At 41.0% G+C, this 12,137-nt stretch overlaps 1 pseudogene; it reads right to left on the bottom strand.

The window, feature by feature from the left end:
* The window catches only part of LOC134206047 (disintegrin and metalloproteinase domain-containing protein 12-like), a 71,799-nt pseudogene that overhangs the window by 12,377 nt on the left and 47,285 nt on the right, over positions 1 to 12,137 (bottom strand).

Below are 12,137 nucleotides of genomic sequence, written 5' to 3'. Positions count from 1 at the left end.
CACTTCAGATATCGCCGCGCCAGTGCTAAGGAGCAACTGAGAATCCCCATCGATAAACTTTGGCCCTCCTCGCGGTCCAAAACCTCTACCCAGCAACTCCTATCCTCCCTACTTCCTCGTGGTGTGGCCTTAGGCCTTAGCTGGCGAGCAACCTTAGGGAAGATCGGGTAACCAGCGATCAACTATGGTCGTATGAAAAGTTTAGATGACCGGAACTGTAGTACTGAAAGTTTAGATGACATCTTACGATGTATATTGACCTTCCATGCACATGCTCTAGAAGGTGTAATGAATATAATTGAATATTGCAGCTTTAGACTGGAAAAAGATTTTTTTGCAGCTGTAGATCTCAATTCGAACTCAAGCGCAGTTTGCATTACCCAGAATATTTAAAACTATCTTGCGATATCTGTTATATAATAGAATGCATATATTGAAGCTTTAAGAATTGAAAAATATGTTCTTGCAGCCGTAGATCTCAAGTCTGATCTCAGTGATGTCAGCAGATTTCATGCATTAGGAAATACCGTCAAAAGATGTAGAATTTATGAGAAGTCATTATCGTCCTGGAGAAAGTTGAAAGGCATATTTAATTCATCGAGGCAAATTGCTCAAGTACTCTGAGGACGAAGGTGATCGCCGATCGATTATTACTTAGCACGCTTCGAAAGAAAGACGAGAACATGTTGTTAGATATGGTGAGGAGCATAGAACCATGGGTCGGGTAGACTGGTCAGAGCTCGGTAGACGGGTAGAGGTCACTGCCGAAATATATGAAAATTGTAGTTCGGATACGCGTTCGTACCGGAGTGTCTCCAAAGACCACAATCAGGATGTCGTCCGTATAGACTGTAGTGTAGATAAACTGGGGAGGCCATGGGAGGTCCGTTCTTGGCAAACAGAAACAGGGTCACCGTCAGAACAGACTCCTGCGGGCTTCCAGTATAGGTCCTGAAGGTGGAGTTGGCGACAAAGTCCCAGAAAACCGGAAGAGGAAGTTGAAAACGAAAGCTAGGATGTTAGCAGTGAAGGTCCACCGCAGCTTAAGCAATCGTGTGGTGCGGTTAAACGTATTTGAAATATCTAGAGATACTAGAATCACGTGATATCCTTGGTTGAAGGCCAGCCTCAACGTTTCACGCAGCCGGCGGTCAACCAACCTTTCGACGACTTTTGATACTTTTGATACAGGAAATCAGAGAGTTAGGCCGGTAATCAGCAGTGTCGTTGAGTCGTCAGGAGGTGGAGGAGTAGTGCTTGACTGGCCCAGGCTTGATTTACCAAATCGAGGAATACATTTTGCGGTTGGAGTAAGGGTTTTCTGCACCGGATGCCTCATTCCATCCGGACAAAGATTTTCTGCTCTGGCAAAAGCTCAAAAGACTCGACAATTTTGCAGCGTCGGATCCTTGAAGTATGAACGTTTTAAAATCGGGTTAGCCACTTACGAGTGATGAACAATGCTCCGGAATTCGTCAAAAGGTCGAAGGTCAAAGGTTGAAGGTCAAAAGGTCGAATGACAAAGGTCGAAAGGACAAAGGGTCGAAGGGTCAAAAGGTCTAAAGGACAAAAGGCCTGGATGCAATGGTCGAAAGGTCAAAAGGTCGAATATGTGCATAACGTCGAAGGTGAAAAGGTCGAAGGACAAAAGGTCGAAAAGACAAAACCACAAGAAATGAGTAGTGAAAACTAAGATGTAAGAAGATGTAAGATGTGGCCTCGAAAGACGACGCTGGAACTACCAGAGCCTAGCGATACACTGAGCGAATGTTAAAGATCCACTTCCTGATTCAATCCTTGAGTCGAGCATCGGCGACCAAGGCACGGAATTGCTGTCTCAGATCCACAAGAGATCCAATCAGGGTTTCTGGTCAAAAGACGCAATAAAGGTAAAGGAAGCTTTCACTCGGCCAGGGTTGAGAGGGCTGTGAGATCTTTCGAGCCATTAAGTCCCTGGCATGGATGGAATATTTCCAGCGTTGATCCAAAAGAGGAGAAAACACTGGTTCCACCCTTTTGAGATTTTTAAGGCGAGTCTGATTTTAGACATACTAACGATTGGCGTCAAATCCGGGCTGTCTTCATTGAAGGCAGGCAAGAGATAAACCAACCCCAAAGCATTCAGGCCGATAAGTTTATCCCTGTAATGCTCAAAATTATGGAAAAGGTACTATGCGAAAGGTTGTCTATAGGGTCAGCAATGTTGAGGAGAAAATTCGACCCATGCATTGTTACCTGGTACATGCTATGCTAGTAATCGGAAAATCTCCTCTGAGCCAGGTTCATACATCACTGTTAAAGCAAAAAGGGGTGTCCGCAAGGCGGAGTGCTTTCTCCTTGTTGTTGTCACTGGTGGTGGATGAGCTTCTAGACACTTAAGAGAAGAGGCTTGAAGTGGTTGGATATGCTGATGACGTTGTCTATTTGAGGCAAATTCGAAAGTGTTATCGTGGAAAGAATGCTGCCCTAAATCACACTTTTTCCTGGTGTCAAAAGTATCAACTAGGCATAAATCCTAAAAACTTCCATTATCCCTTTCACCAAACGGAGAAAGGTACAACTGAAACCCCTTTCTTGAATCAAACACAATTAGTTTATTCAAGTGAAGTAAAATATCTAGGTGTCATACTGACGCAAAGCTTAATTGGAACTCTCATCTCTCATCTACACTTTGGGTTTGTTCAAAACCCTTGAAAAGATGGGCCTAAAACCAAGTATGATCATGTGGATAAAACCATTGTCGTCCCAGGACAACATCAATAGCTTTCATGTTGTTCTGTTGATTGCGCTATTCAAATTAATTCAGAAAAAATGTTACTTAGGTCCTTTTGAAAAGTTAAGCGAGTAAGGCATAATGGATGTTGGGATGTTTACAAAATAAATATTTTATTACACCAGCTAAAAAATAGGAAGTACAACGCTCAACTGAATTCGATAAAAGGATCACCAAAACGGCGCTTTTTGGGCCATAGCCTGACCTGAGAAGAAAGGGTTCTCGACACGCACCACAAGTGCACATTATAGTAATTTGTGTGATAATGTTCTGTGACACCAAATTAGGCGGAGGGTTTTAGTGATATGGTGATATGTATGTTTCATCATGAAACGCCCATAGTGCATCCTCTATTGATTCTGTTTTTGGTTTTGTTGCTCTTAGTGTTTCGGTTTTTCCAGAACCATCATTTTACATAAAATAAGGTTGAGCAGTGACAAATTTTCTTCTAATTTCAAATCACATTCGCTTAGCGACGGTAGAAATTTTCCGTCAGTAGCAGAATCATGAGTGTGTCAGAGGGAGACGCTGCAAAATTATTCACATGGATGGCATCAGTGGCTGTCAAGGAGATAGATCCGTTCTGGGAATCTCAAAAATAATAGCGCGCGCAAAGCAGCTTTCTTGTATTTAATGAAGAAAGCCCATTAATTCAGCCGTTAAATCGAGTGGGCACCCATAAAGAATATCAAAGCGGCAGGAACTTTCCTCTTTTGCGACATCTCTAAAGAAATAGCGCGGAGAAATAGCTTTCTTGTAATCAATTATAAGCCTATCGCCCACCTCTTTGGGAATTTGGTTGCAAACAATATTTGTACCGATGCTACCGATTAACAAAGAGGCGGGACTAACGGCCTGGTATTGGAAAGGCTCATTACGGACAATAATTCATTTTTTTCAGATCCATACTTTTCCTAACGCATGGAAGGATGTTCAACGTTCTGCCCGCAAACGTATATTTGTTTGTACGCAGACGAATCGACGTTGTCGGTTGGTAGAACACCTGGAAGAACCAGGATCAGAACTCAGGCCGCAGTAAGCATCATCCTTCACTGGGCTTCTTCAGTCGGCTTTGTTTTGAAGGCCAGTAAATGTGTCCGGCATCAGTTAGCGGGCCATCCATAAAACTCAGCACGGACGCCATCCCCAACCGGAAGGTCGTCCTGGTCGTATACTTGGCGTCGACATCGACCGAAACTCCCTTTTACCGCACTTCCGGGCGGTAAAGGTAACTTGCAAAACCCGCGTTAATCTCATCAAACTCTCTCAAAAACACCGCACTAAAACAGGAGCACAAGAAAACGTCGGATAAGCCATCATCGATAGCCGCCTGCTCTAGAGCTTATGCCTGCCTGAAGCCTCATCAACACTCTTTCGCCTGTTTTAACAGCTACGTGCGGACAGTCTCCGGTTTACCCGTCCACTCCGTTGAAGCTGCATGTGCTGACGCTGGCATCCTCCACCGCCCGGCACTGTATTTGAATGGCCATTTGCCGTAAGGCCGCCTCTTCGCTGCCTCTACCTCAGGTGAAGTCATGATCCTCTCCTCGATGAGCCTGACCGGATCCTGAGAAGTGTAGCCCGTACTAGTCTCCCCAGTGGCGCGGGTCCACTGGCACGGAGCGAAGGGCTACGCCTTCAGTAAGCATCGACGAACCATGCCGCGGTTTAAAGGGTGGACAACACAGGAACTCGACGGTCTGTATTAGAACTGCTTGCAACACGCTTCCGGAACAGCGAGATCCGTTACACCGACGTTCCGTATCCAGCTGAGAGTCGGCTTCGGAGTCTATGGACCCAATCTGGCCATGTCGGAGAGCCTGCCACGCCAGTGCAACATTTTTCCGCTGAAGCTGTCTCCGTCTTTGTTGCGGCCACTATCCCAGCGAATAACCCAATCGTGGTCCTTAGGACTCCGCGAGCGTGGTTTCTACCCTCAAAGCGATACACAGCACCCTTGGATCCAGGGAATACTATCTGGGATGATCCCGGTACACCTTTGCCTGGATCCCCGGCCATTGCGGCATAAGGAAATACGAGGCCAACGCTGAGTGTCGGACAAAGGGTATATTATACACCGTTCCGTCCCGCTGCCGACGTTAAGAAATGGACGAAGAGCGTCGTCGGCCAGGACTGGGCCTGATATGGAGCAGCAGAGGGCACTTCCTTAGAAAGATTAAATGAACCACGACTCCTGGAATGAACCAGTCACCCAGAAAGAGCAGCAGGTCATCTCAAGGCTCCGGACCGGCCACACAAGAATCTCTCACAATTTTGGTATGGGCCCTTTTCGGTCCCGTGATCTATGTGACACTGAAAATAGTGTGGAGCACTTTGTCTGTCGGTGTCCCAAATACGACTAACCCGAAATCTCTATGGAATACGGTAGTATTCGGACGCACTGGCGATGATGAAGCTGCAATGACTGCCATCTTTTGCTTCCTGAAGGACGCCGATTATTCTATGAAGTTTAACACCCTGATAGCCTCATAACAACAAGCATTGGGAATGAGGCCCCCCCAACAGGCGAACAGGCGTTTCCTAAATATAAATACCGCCCCAGTCCTCCCAGCGATCGTCACCTCGATTCGGGGGCTGCGACCTACCCACCCATAACTGAACCTCGCCAAACCAACAGCTAGATATGCCAATCCGTATTCGAAATTTTGTCATTCCTTCATCGAAGAATATCGATTAAAATCATCGATCATTTCGCAGGCTCCTTCCGAATTTTCGGAATCTGAATACCCACATTACAAAGTGGCGTTCTGATCCTTTCCATAAAAGAAAGGTCGAAAACAAAGGATTTCTTGTAAATTCAGATTTTGGCGAGGATCTTGTAGATAATGACCTCACCATAACTTGTCCTTCGAGGCAAACGTTGCCACCGAAGAACAGTGCATCAACAGGACCACAGCAGGACATTGAGATACGACTAAATATGCAGGAGCTCCGAAGGCAAAGTTTCCCACAACCGTGAAACCAAAACCTTGCTCTCGTATACTCTATTTTGATTCCAACGTTTTAACGATAGCATCGTCAATCCGTATTTCTATAATTTTATGTGTTACCATAGTTGTGTTTTAAAGTGTTAGGCTTAAGTAAAATAAAAACAATTTGGCGATGCCCTTGATTGGCACGTAGGACGGCCCTTCCGCCGACCCTTTTATCAACTCAGCCCTGCTGAATAACATTGCGAGACTTAAGGTTGGCTGCAAAGGGAGTTAAAATTCCTTTCATCCCAGTGATGACCTTAATTTAAAATTAAAAATCACTTAAATAAAGAAAAATAAGGTAACAGGACACATCAGCCAAATTTAATTCTTAACTTTGTGGATACGAATAAAAACGTGACAGCAAATTCAAAAGCAATCTTCCGCATGCATGGCTTACTGCGATCTCACAATCAGGAATGACAGATACATTTTCACAAGTCTGGATTAATCTGCAAAAAGTCTGTATTTGTCTGTATGGAGTTTAGAAGGTATAGGAATAAGAAAATGATTCATGGAGTAATTCTCGTGAAAGGCCACTATTTGCACGAGGTTCTAAAATGCCTAATTTATATTCTTTCAAAGTTTGGCGAATATATTAAGGATCTAGATTCTTGAAGATAGTCCTTCAGAAAGAAGACGAAATCATTCTCAATTTTTTGTCATTTCATAATCACCGATCAATTTGGCCGTTATCTTCAACATTTGAAAATTCGTTGTTTAGCAATTTGAATAGTTAATACATCGATAGAAAGTTATTAATTGTGTATTCTGTCCGAAAATCTCAGGTGTATGTTTTTCTATCAAAAGTTATGTACGATTTCCCAAATTATTTTTAAAGGCATCTGACCAACGAACATTATTTTTATGGTTATATGGTACTAGACGTCAGTTCCTGATTTCATACACTATTCTAAGCCAAATATGTTTCAAAAATCAAAAGCATATCTACAACGGTATTTCATTTGATGGGCTAAAAGTTTTGAGCATAACGGAGCCGTATTCAAGTTATTGTATTAAATAATTCAAGAATTTTGTATTGGTAAATCGTATAACTTTGATAGAAAAACATACACCTGAGATTTTCGGACACAATGCACAATATAAGCTAAGCTTTCCATCGATGTATTTATATTCAAAATCGGTGTTCGAAATAGCGGAAAAATTGTTTTAAAAGAAATAAGGATGGCGGCCAAATTCAATATGGATGCATGTATTTTTATTATTGCAAATTGAGGATCACTTTCCTTCCAACGATATGTGATCTCTATGATCGGTTGAGAAATGTTGAGTTATGACAGTTTCTGAGTCGAGAATTGAAAAATCGAGGATCCATTAAATGATTTCGTATAACTAACGAGGGTTCATATTTGATGAATTTAACTCGGATTCTTAATATACTCGCCGAAAGCTTTGAAAGAATGTAAATTTTGGATTTTAAGAACTCGTGCAAATAGTGCCTGGTTTCAGAGAATTACTCCAGACTTTGACAACGTGGAATAGGTTTCACCGTGGTTTCAATAATCAAAAGTCAGTAAGACTAAGCCGAGTCAAGTACGAGATACTAAAACAAGTGAGATTGCTGTTGAGGTCGAAAACGAAGGAAAAAATCCGTTTGAAACCCCAAAGAACGGAACGGACATTTTGGGTCTATAAACTTTCGAAATATTTGGGCTTGAATGGAAGTCTTTGGCTTTCGAACAAAATCCTTTGACTTTCAAACGGAATCTTTTTAGGCTTCGAATCAAAAGGATATCCCTAGTACAAAACTGAAAAAAAATCCAATAGAAGCCCAGATGGCTCCACTCGAAATCAAAAAGTATTCTTTCCAAAGACTGAAAGTAAAGTCCAAAATATTTCGTTCAGTTCGTAAATCCAAAAGAATTCTGTTTTGTAATCCCAACAAAGTTCAGAAATATAAGAGAATTCCTTCCAGAATCCAATATTTCGGAAACCCAGAAAAGGACTTGTTTTGGGTTTGCGAACCGATTTTTTGGGAAGAAGGAACTCTTCTGGGTTTTCGAATCGATTCCCTTTGTACTTCGAACAAAATCCTTCTAGGCCTTCGGTAGGAGATACCATAAGTATTCTTATCGAATCCCTTGTCCAAAAGCAACTCCATTCAGAAGCCCAGAACGCTCCAATCGAAACTCCTAAAGTATTTCTTTCGAAAGAAAGGATATTTAGTTATAAGATAAAGATTGTCGCATTAATTCCTTTGTTCTAATGTCCGAAACATGTGTGGTAATAAACTATCAAATCGTATGAATTTTTCCTTCATTGAAATTTAGATCCCTATCCTCGCCAACAAAAATGTTCCGGACAGTGACGACAGCGACAATCTTTATCCTGTAACTAAAATATCTTTTTCGAAAGTCCAAAAGGATTACGTTCGAAAGACCAAAAGTATTCTGTTCAAAATTCTAGAATGATTTTGTTCAGAACCTCATCAGAATTCCATTTGGAAGTCCGAAAGGATTTCTTTGGGAAGCCAGAGTGATTCGAGAATTTCATTCAGAAATTAGAAGTCAAAAGAATTTCGTTTGGAAGTTCACAATTTGTACGGAGATCCAGACGAACGGATAACTTTTGTGCACCCTAATGAAATTCTTTGGGCTGTTGAACGGGATAGTTTGGGCTTCAATGTGTAATCATTTTAGGTTTCGAAAAGAATCTGTTTGAATTCAAAATTTTCTGTTTGGAACCAAGAGGGATCAGTTCAAAAGCCTAAAAGGCTCTGCTGAATTCCAAAATAATACCGTTTGGAAACCTATAGAACTATGTACGAAATTTGTTTGAAATCAAAATGGTTTAATTTGAAACCATAATAGGATTCTGTTTGGCAGCCGAAGTTTTCTAAAACTGAATGTCTGTAAAAGTCTGTAACATTAATCAAAAGTCTGTATAATGTCTGTAATCTGTATGATGCCTGTATGAAAGACCATATATATATATATATATATATAATATATATATATATATATATATATATATATAATATACAGTCATATTCATGTTCATGTATCCCTGCTCACAATTTCGATTGTGAACAATGTGACTAGAACATTTAAACTTTCATTTGTTGCGCTTGTCTTGCAAAATCATGAAATTTGATATGTTGAAAGCTTGGTTTGAAACCAAATGAAAAGTGTTCAGTATTATAAGGAGCTAGACTCGGAACATTTGAATCGACTTCCGATGATTCAATTGCAAAACAGACTTCTGATACAAGTCACAATGAAAGAGTACATTTGCATCACCATTATTGAACGCACTTGAGCCAGTGACTAGACAGAGGCCTTTTCCAAATAAACAACGAATGTACACCATAGTCAATGCAGCGAAAATAAACTTGGTGGTGATGCTTCTTCAAAAAAACATTGATATTGGACTAAAATTAGCCAACAACGTTTATTTCAATTTCTAGCACAAACCGAGAGAAGTAAGGAGATTGATCCTGAAAAAACAAAAACCTGCACGTTATGTTGTACTTACCCTTGAAATCGTGAAACCTATTCCGATGCAGCTGGATCGGATTGCACCTCCATCAAACACATTTCCCATGTGACAGTAGATCAGAGTGTCTGCAAATTAAAAAAAATTTCATTCGGATGTCTTGCACTGGCTTTTCACGCACAACTCACCGATAAATATAATGATCGGCTAGGTCTATACCTATTGAATCCCTCCACCGGGACATCGCTTTCGATGTAGTACGTTTCCCCATCGTAACCACCTGCGGACACCGCGGCAGGTGATAACACTGGACTCTGGATTGTTTTGATTTTACCCTATAGAAACGAAAGTTTTAGTATGTAATCCCGGAAGTCATGGGGGCGTAACTCACCCTGTAGGCACAGATCCACCTGGTCGGTAAGTGTGTTGCCTGACGGCCGTACCGGCCCCATTCGGCGGATAAGAGAAAATGGCCCTGCGGACCAGCTGTTCGTTTAATTGTAAATCTAATATCACATCTTGTTGACTTAGCCTATAGGTTATGTTAGGTGCGACGCGTAAGCCGCTCTGAAAGGATAGAATGTCTATAATGAAGGTTAAGTGGTTTTCGGAGGAGATGTTTGTAGATACGCACCTTCACGGGTGCTCGCTAGTGAACGTTTGTGGCGGCCGTGAGCAAGCCGCAGTTGGATTCGCTGTGGCGCGAGAATTCTTTGATGGATGAAGTCGATTGTCATCAGCTGGAATGAACAAGAGGGAAAGTTTCAAAAGATTGATTTCCGTTTGTAATAAAGACAGAGGCATTGATAAGAAGTGATGACGGTTTCATAGACACCTCGAATGTAAATTATTGCAAAGTGAATGGGTGGCGATAACCCTCGAGATTATGCGTATCAATCACTTCGAGAGCGTGCAAATACTTGTAGGATAGGATTATCAATGTGAGTTATAGAGGCAATAACAGTTCCGGTTTATATTTTAAATATTTTCTTTAAATCTCATCGTAAAGCATGGCAGTAAAGTCTTTTCGAAAGATTTGCTATAGGGAGACAAATGTAAGAGTCCTCTGCTGCTGATCGCATCCACAGAGCTTTTTCTACGTGAATTAGCTTGATTAAATTTAGTTTATAGAACCCACTCTAATACTCAACAGCATGAATCCCGCAAAGCAACGGCAACGTCCAGTTTCTTACAAAGACAGAACCATATTCCCACAAGAAAGTGCATTGGTCCAAGTCTGGTCGTCTGATGTGATGGCGAAGGTTTTGTTTTTGCTGGGTTGTATTGATTTCTCGCAGTCGCGAACTTTTTTGTTCCTTTCACGTCGATCGCGTACAAATAACCGTTAATGTGTACAACATTCTAGCTTTGTTTTAGTCGTCCGCCTTTTCTTCGAATAAAAGTGGTCTCGCCATTGAGCGCGAGCGGGTCATAATTAGATTTAGCGACGCAAGCAAGCATCCAACAACCAACCAACCAAGGCAGCGCAACGGAATCTTGAATTCCATTTTTTATTGCACTCGGAGTTTGCGGTTCATTAGCTGTCGCGACAGATAAGAACGTCGTTTACGTCTGTTGTGCTGCTTGTACATATATGAAGGAACATATGACTACTCTGTGTTTACAATCCGTTGGAAAACACAGCAGACTGCTCCTGTCGATAAAGTGTCGAGACGGTGAGATGATGAAGATCTTTTAAACAACAATAGAACATGACTTGCGGGTTTAAATTCTTGGCTCTTAGTTTCAAAACTTATTTAGAAAACATATTGTTTTTAGATGAACTTATGCAGTAAATTTAGAGGAAAGTTTATACTACACTGTTAAAAAATGTCCGTACAGCATATGTACACATAAAATCTGTACATATCTCATCAGAGTTTCTGTACCATTGATTAATTCGACGTTCAACTGAGCTGAACTCGATCGAGAAAAATTCGTATGCAGGTGCTTTTTATGGCCGAGAAAGGTTCTTAAGATGTTCGAAACTCCTTTGGAAAGCCTTTGGAAAGAAGAATGAAATAAAAATTTCTGCATAACTCGAGAACTAATCAGGAAATAAATTAATTTTAGAAACGAAGTTCGTAGGGTCGCTAATAAATAAATAAAATAAATTACTTAAAAACTGCTACCGACAGACAGTTTTTGAATTTTATTTAATTCTCAACCAGTTAGACTAGTACATATATAATGTGTGGTTTCAAAAACATTTTTCTTCAATTTTGATGGGTTGCCCGAGGCTCTTATTTACGCCTTAGCTTGCAGCAAACGTGTTAGTTCAGTTGGACGGCACACGTTAAGAACATGATACTGTATTCACAGAATGTTATGCTGAAAACCGCGAGACGATTAGAGTTTATTAGGCAAAGATATTAACACTTTACTGAGTGTTGTAGGTGAATTTATTTCTTTTCAAAGGTAAAAGAAACGAAATTTGATCAAACCCGCTTCAGAGAAATGCTAATAACTTAGCGGGCAACTCTAATCTTCTCGCGGTTTTCTGCATAACATTCTGTATTAAATCTTCAAGATCTGAATGAGTATCAGTTCTTCATCGTAGTGCCGTCCAATCAATTCACTGTTTTGGATGTTTCTGCATACAATTTGCATATAAACTTCAACGAGTTTACAACGCCCAAACGTTGACCGATTCGCTGAAATTTTGTCCAGAGCATCATGGCATCAAATAGACGAATAAAAGGGCGGCCCATCAAAAAATTGAAAAAGTTTTCCCATATAATTTGACCACCCTAATACATATACATGTTTTTGTAATACTTTAGTATGATTGAAATAAAGTAAATATTTAAAAACAGGTCGACACAGACAGACTGAACGCTTTCATCTAAAAATTAGACCATGGACAGGAAATTTACACAACACCCAGTAGACCAGTGCATTATAGGGATTTAGGC

This window comes from Armigeres subalbatus, chromosome 1 (assembly GCF_024139115.2).
Source record: "Armigeres subalbatus isolate Guangzhou_Male chromosome 1, GZ_Asu_2, whole genome shotgun sequence".
Classification (NCBI taxonomy): Eukaryota; Metazoa; Arthropoda; class Insecta; order Diptera; family Culicidae; genus Armigeres; species Armigeres subalbatus.
The sequence above is the reverse complement of the archived record's forward strand: the minus strand, read 5'-3'. Positions and strand labels throughout refer to the sequence as shown.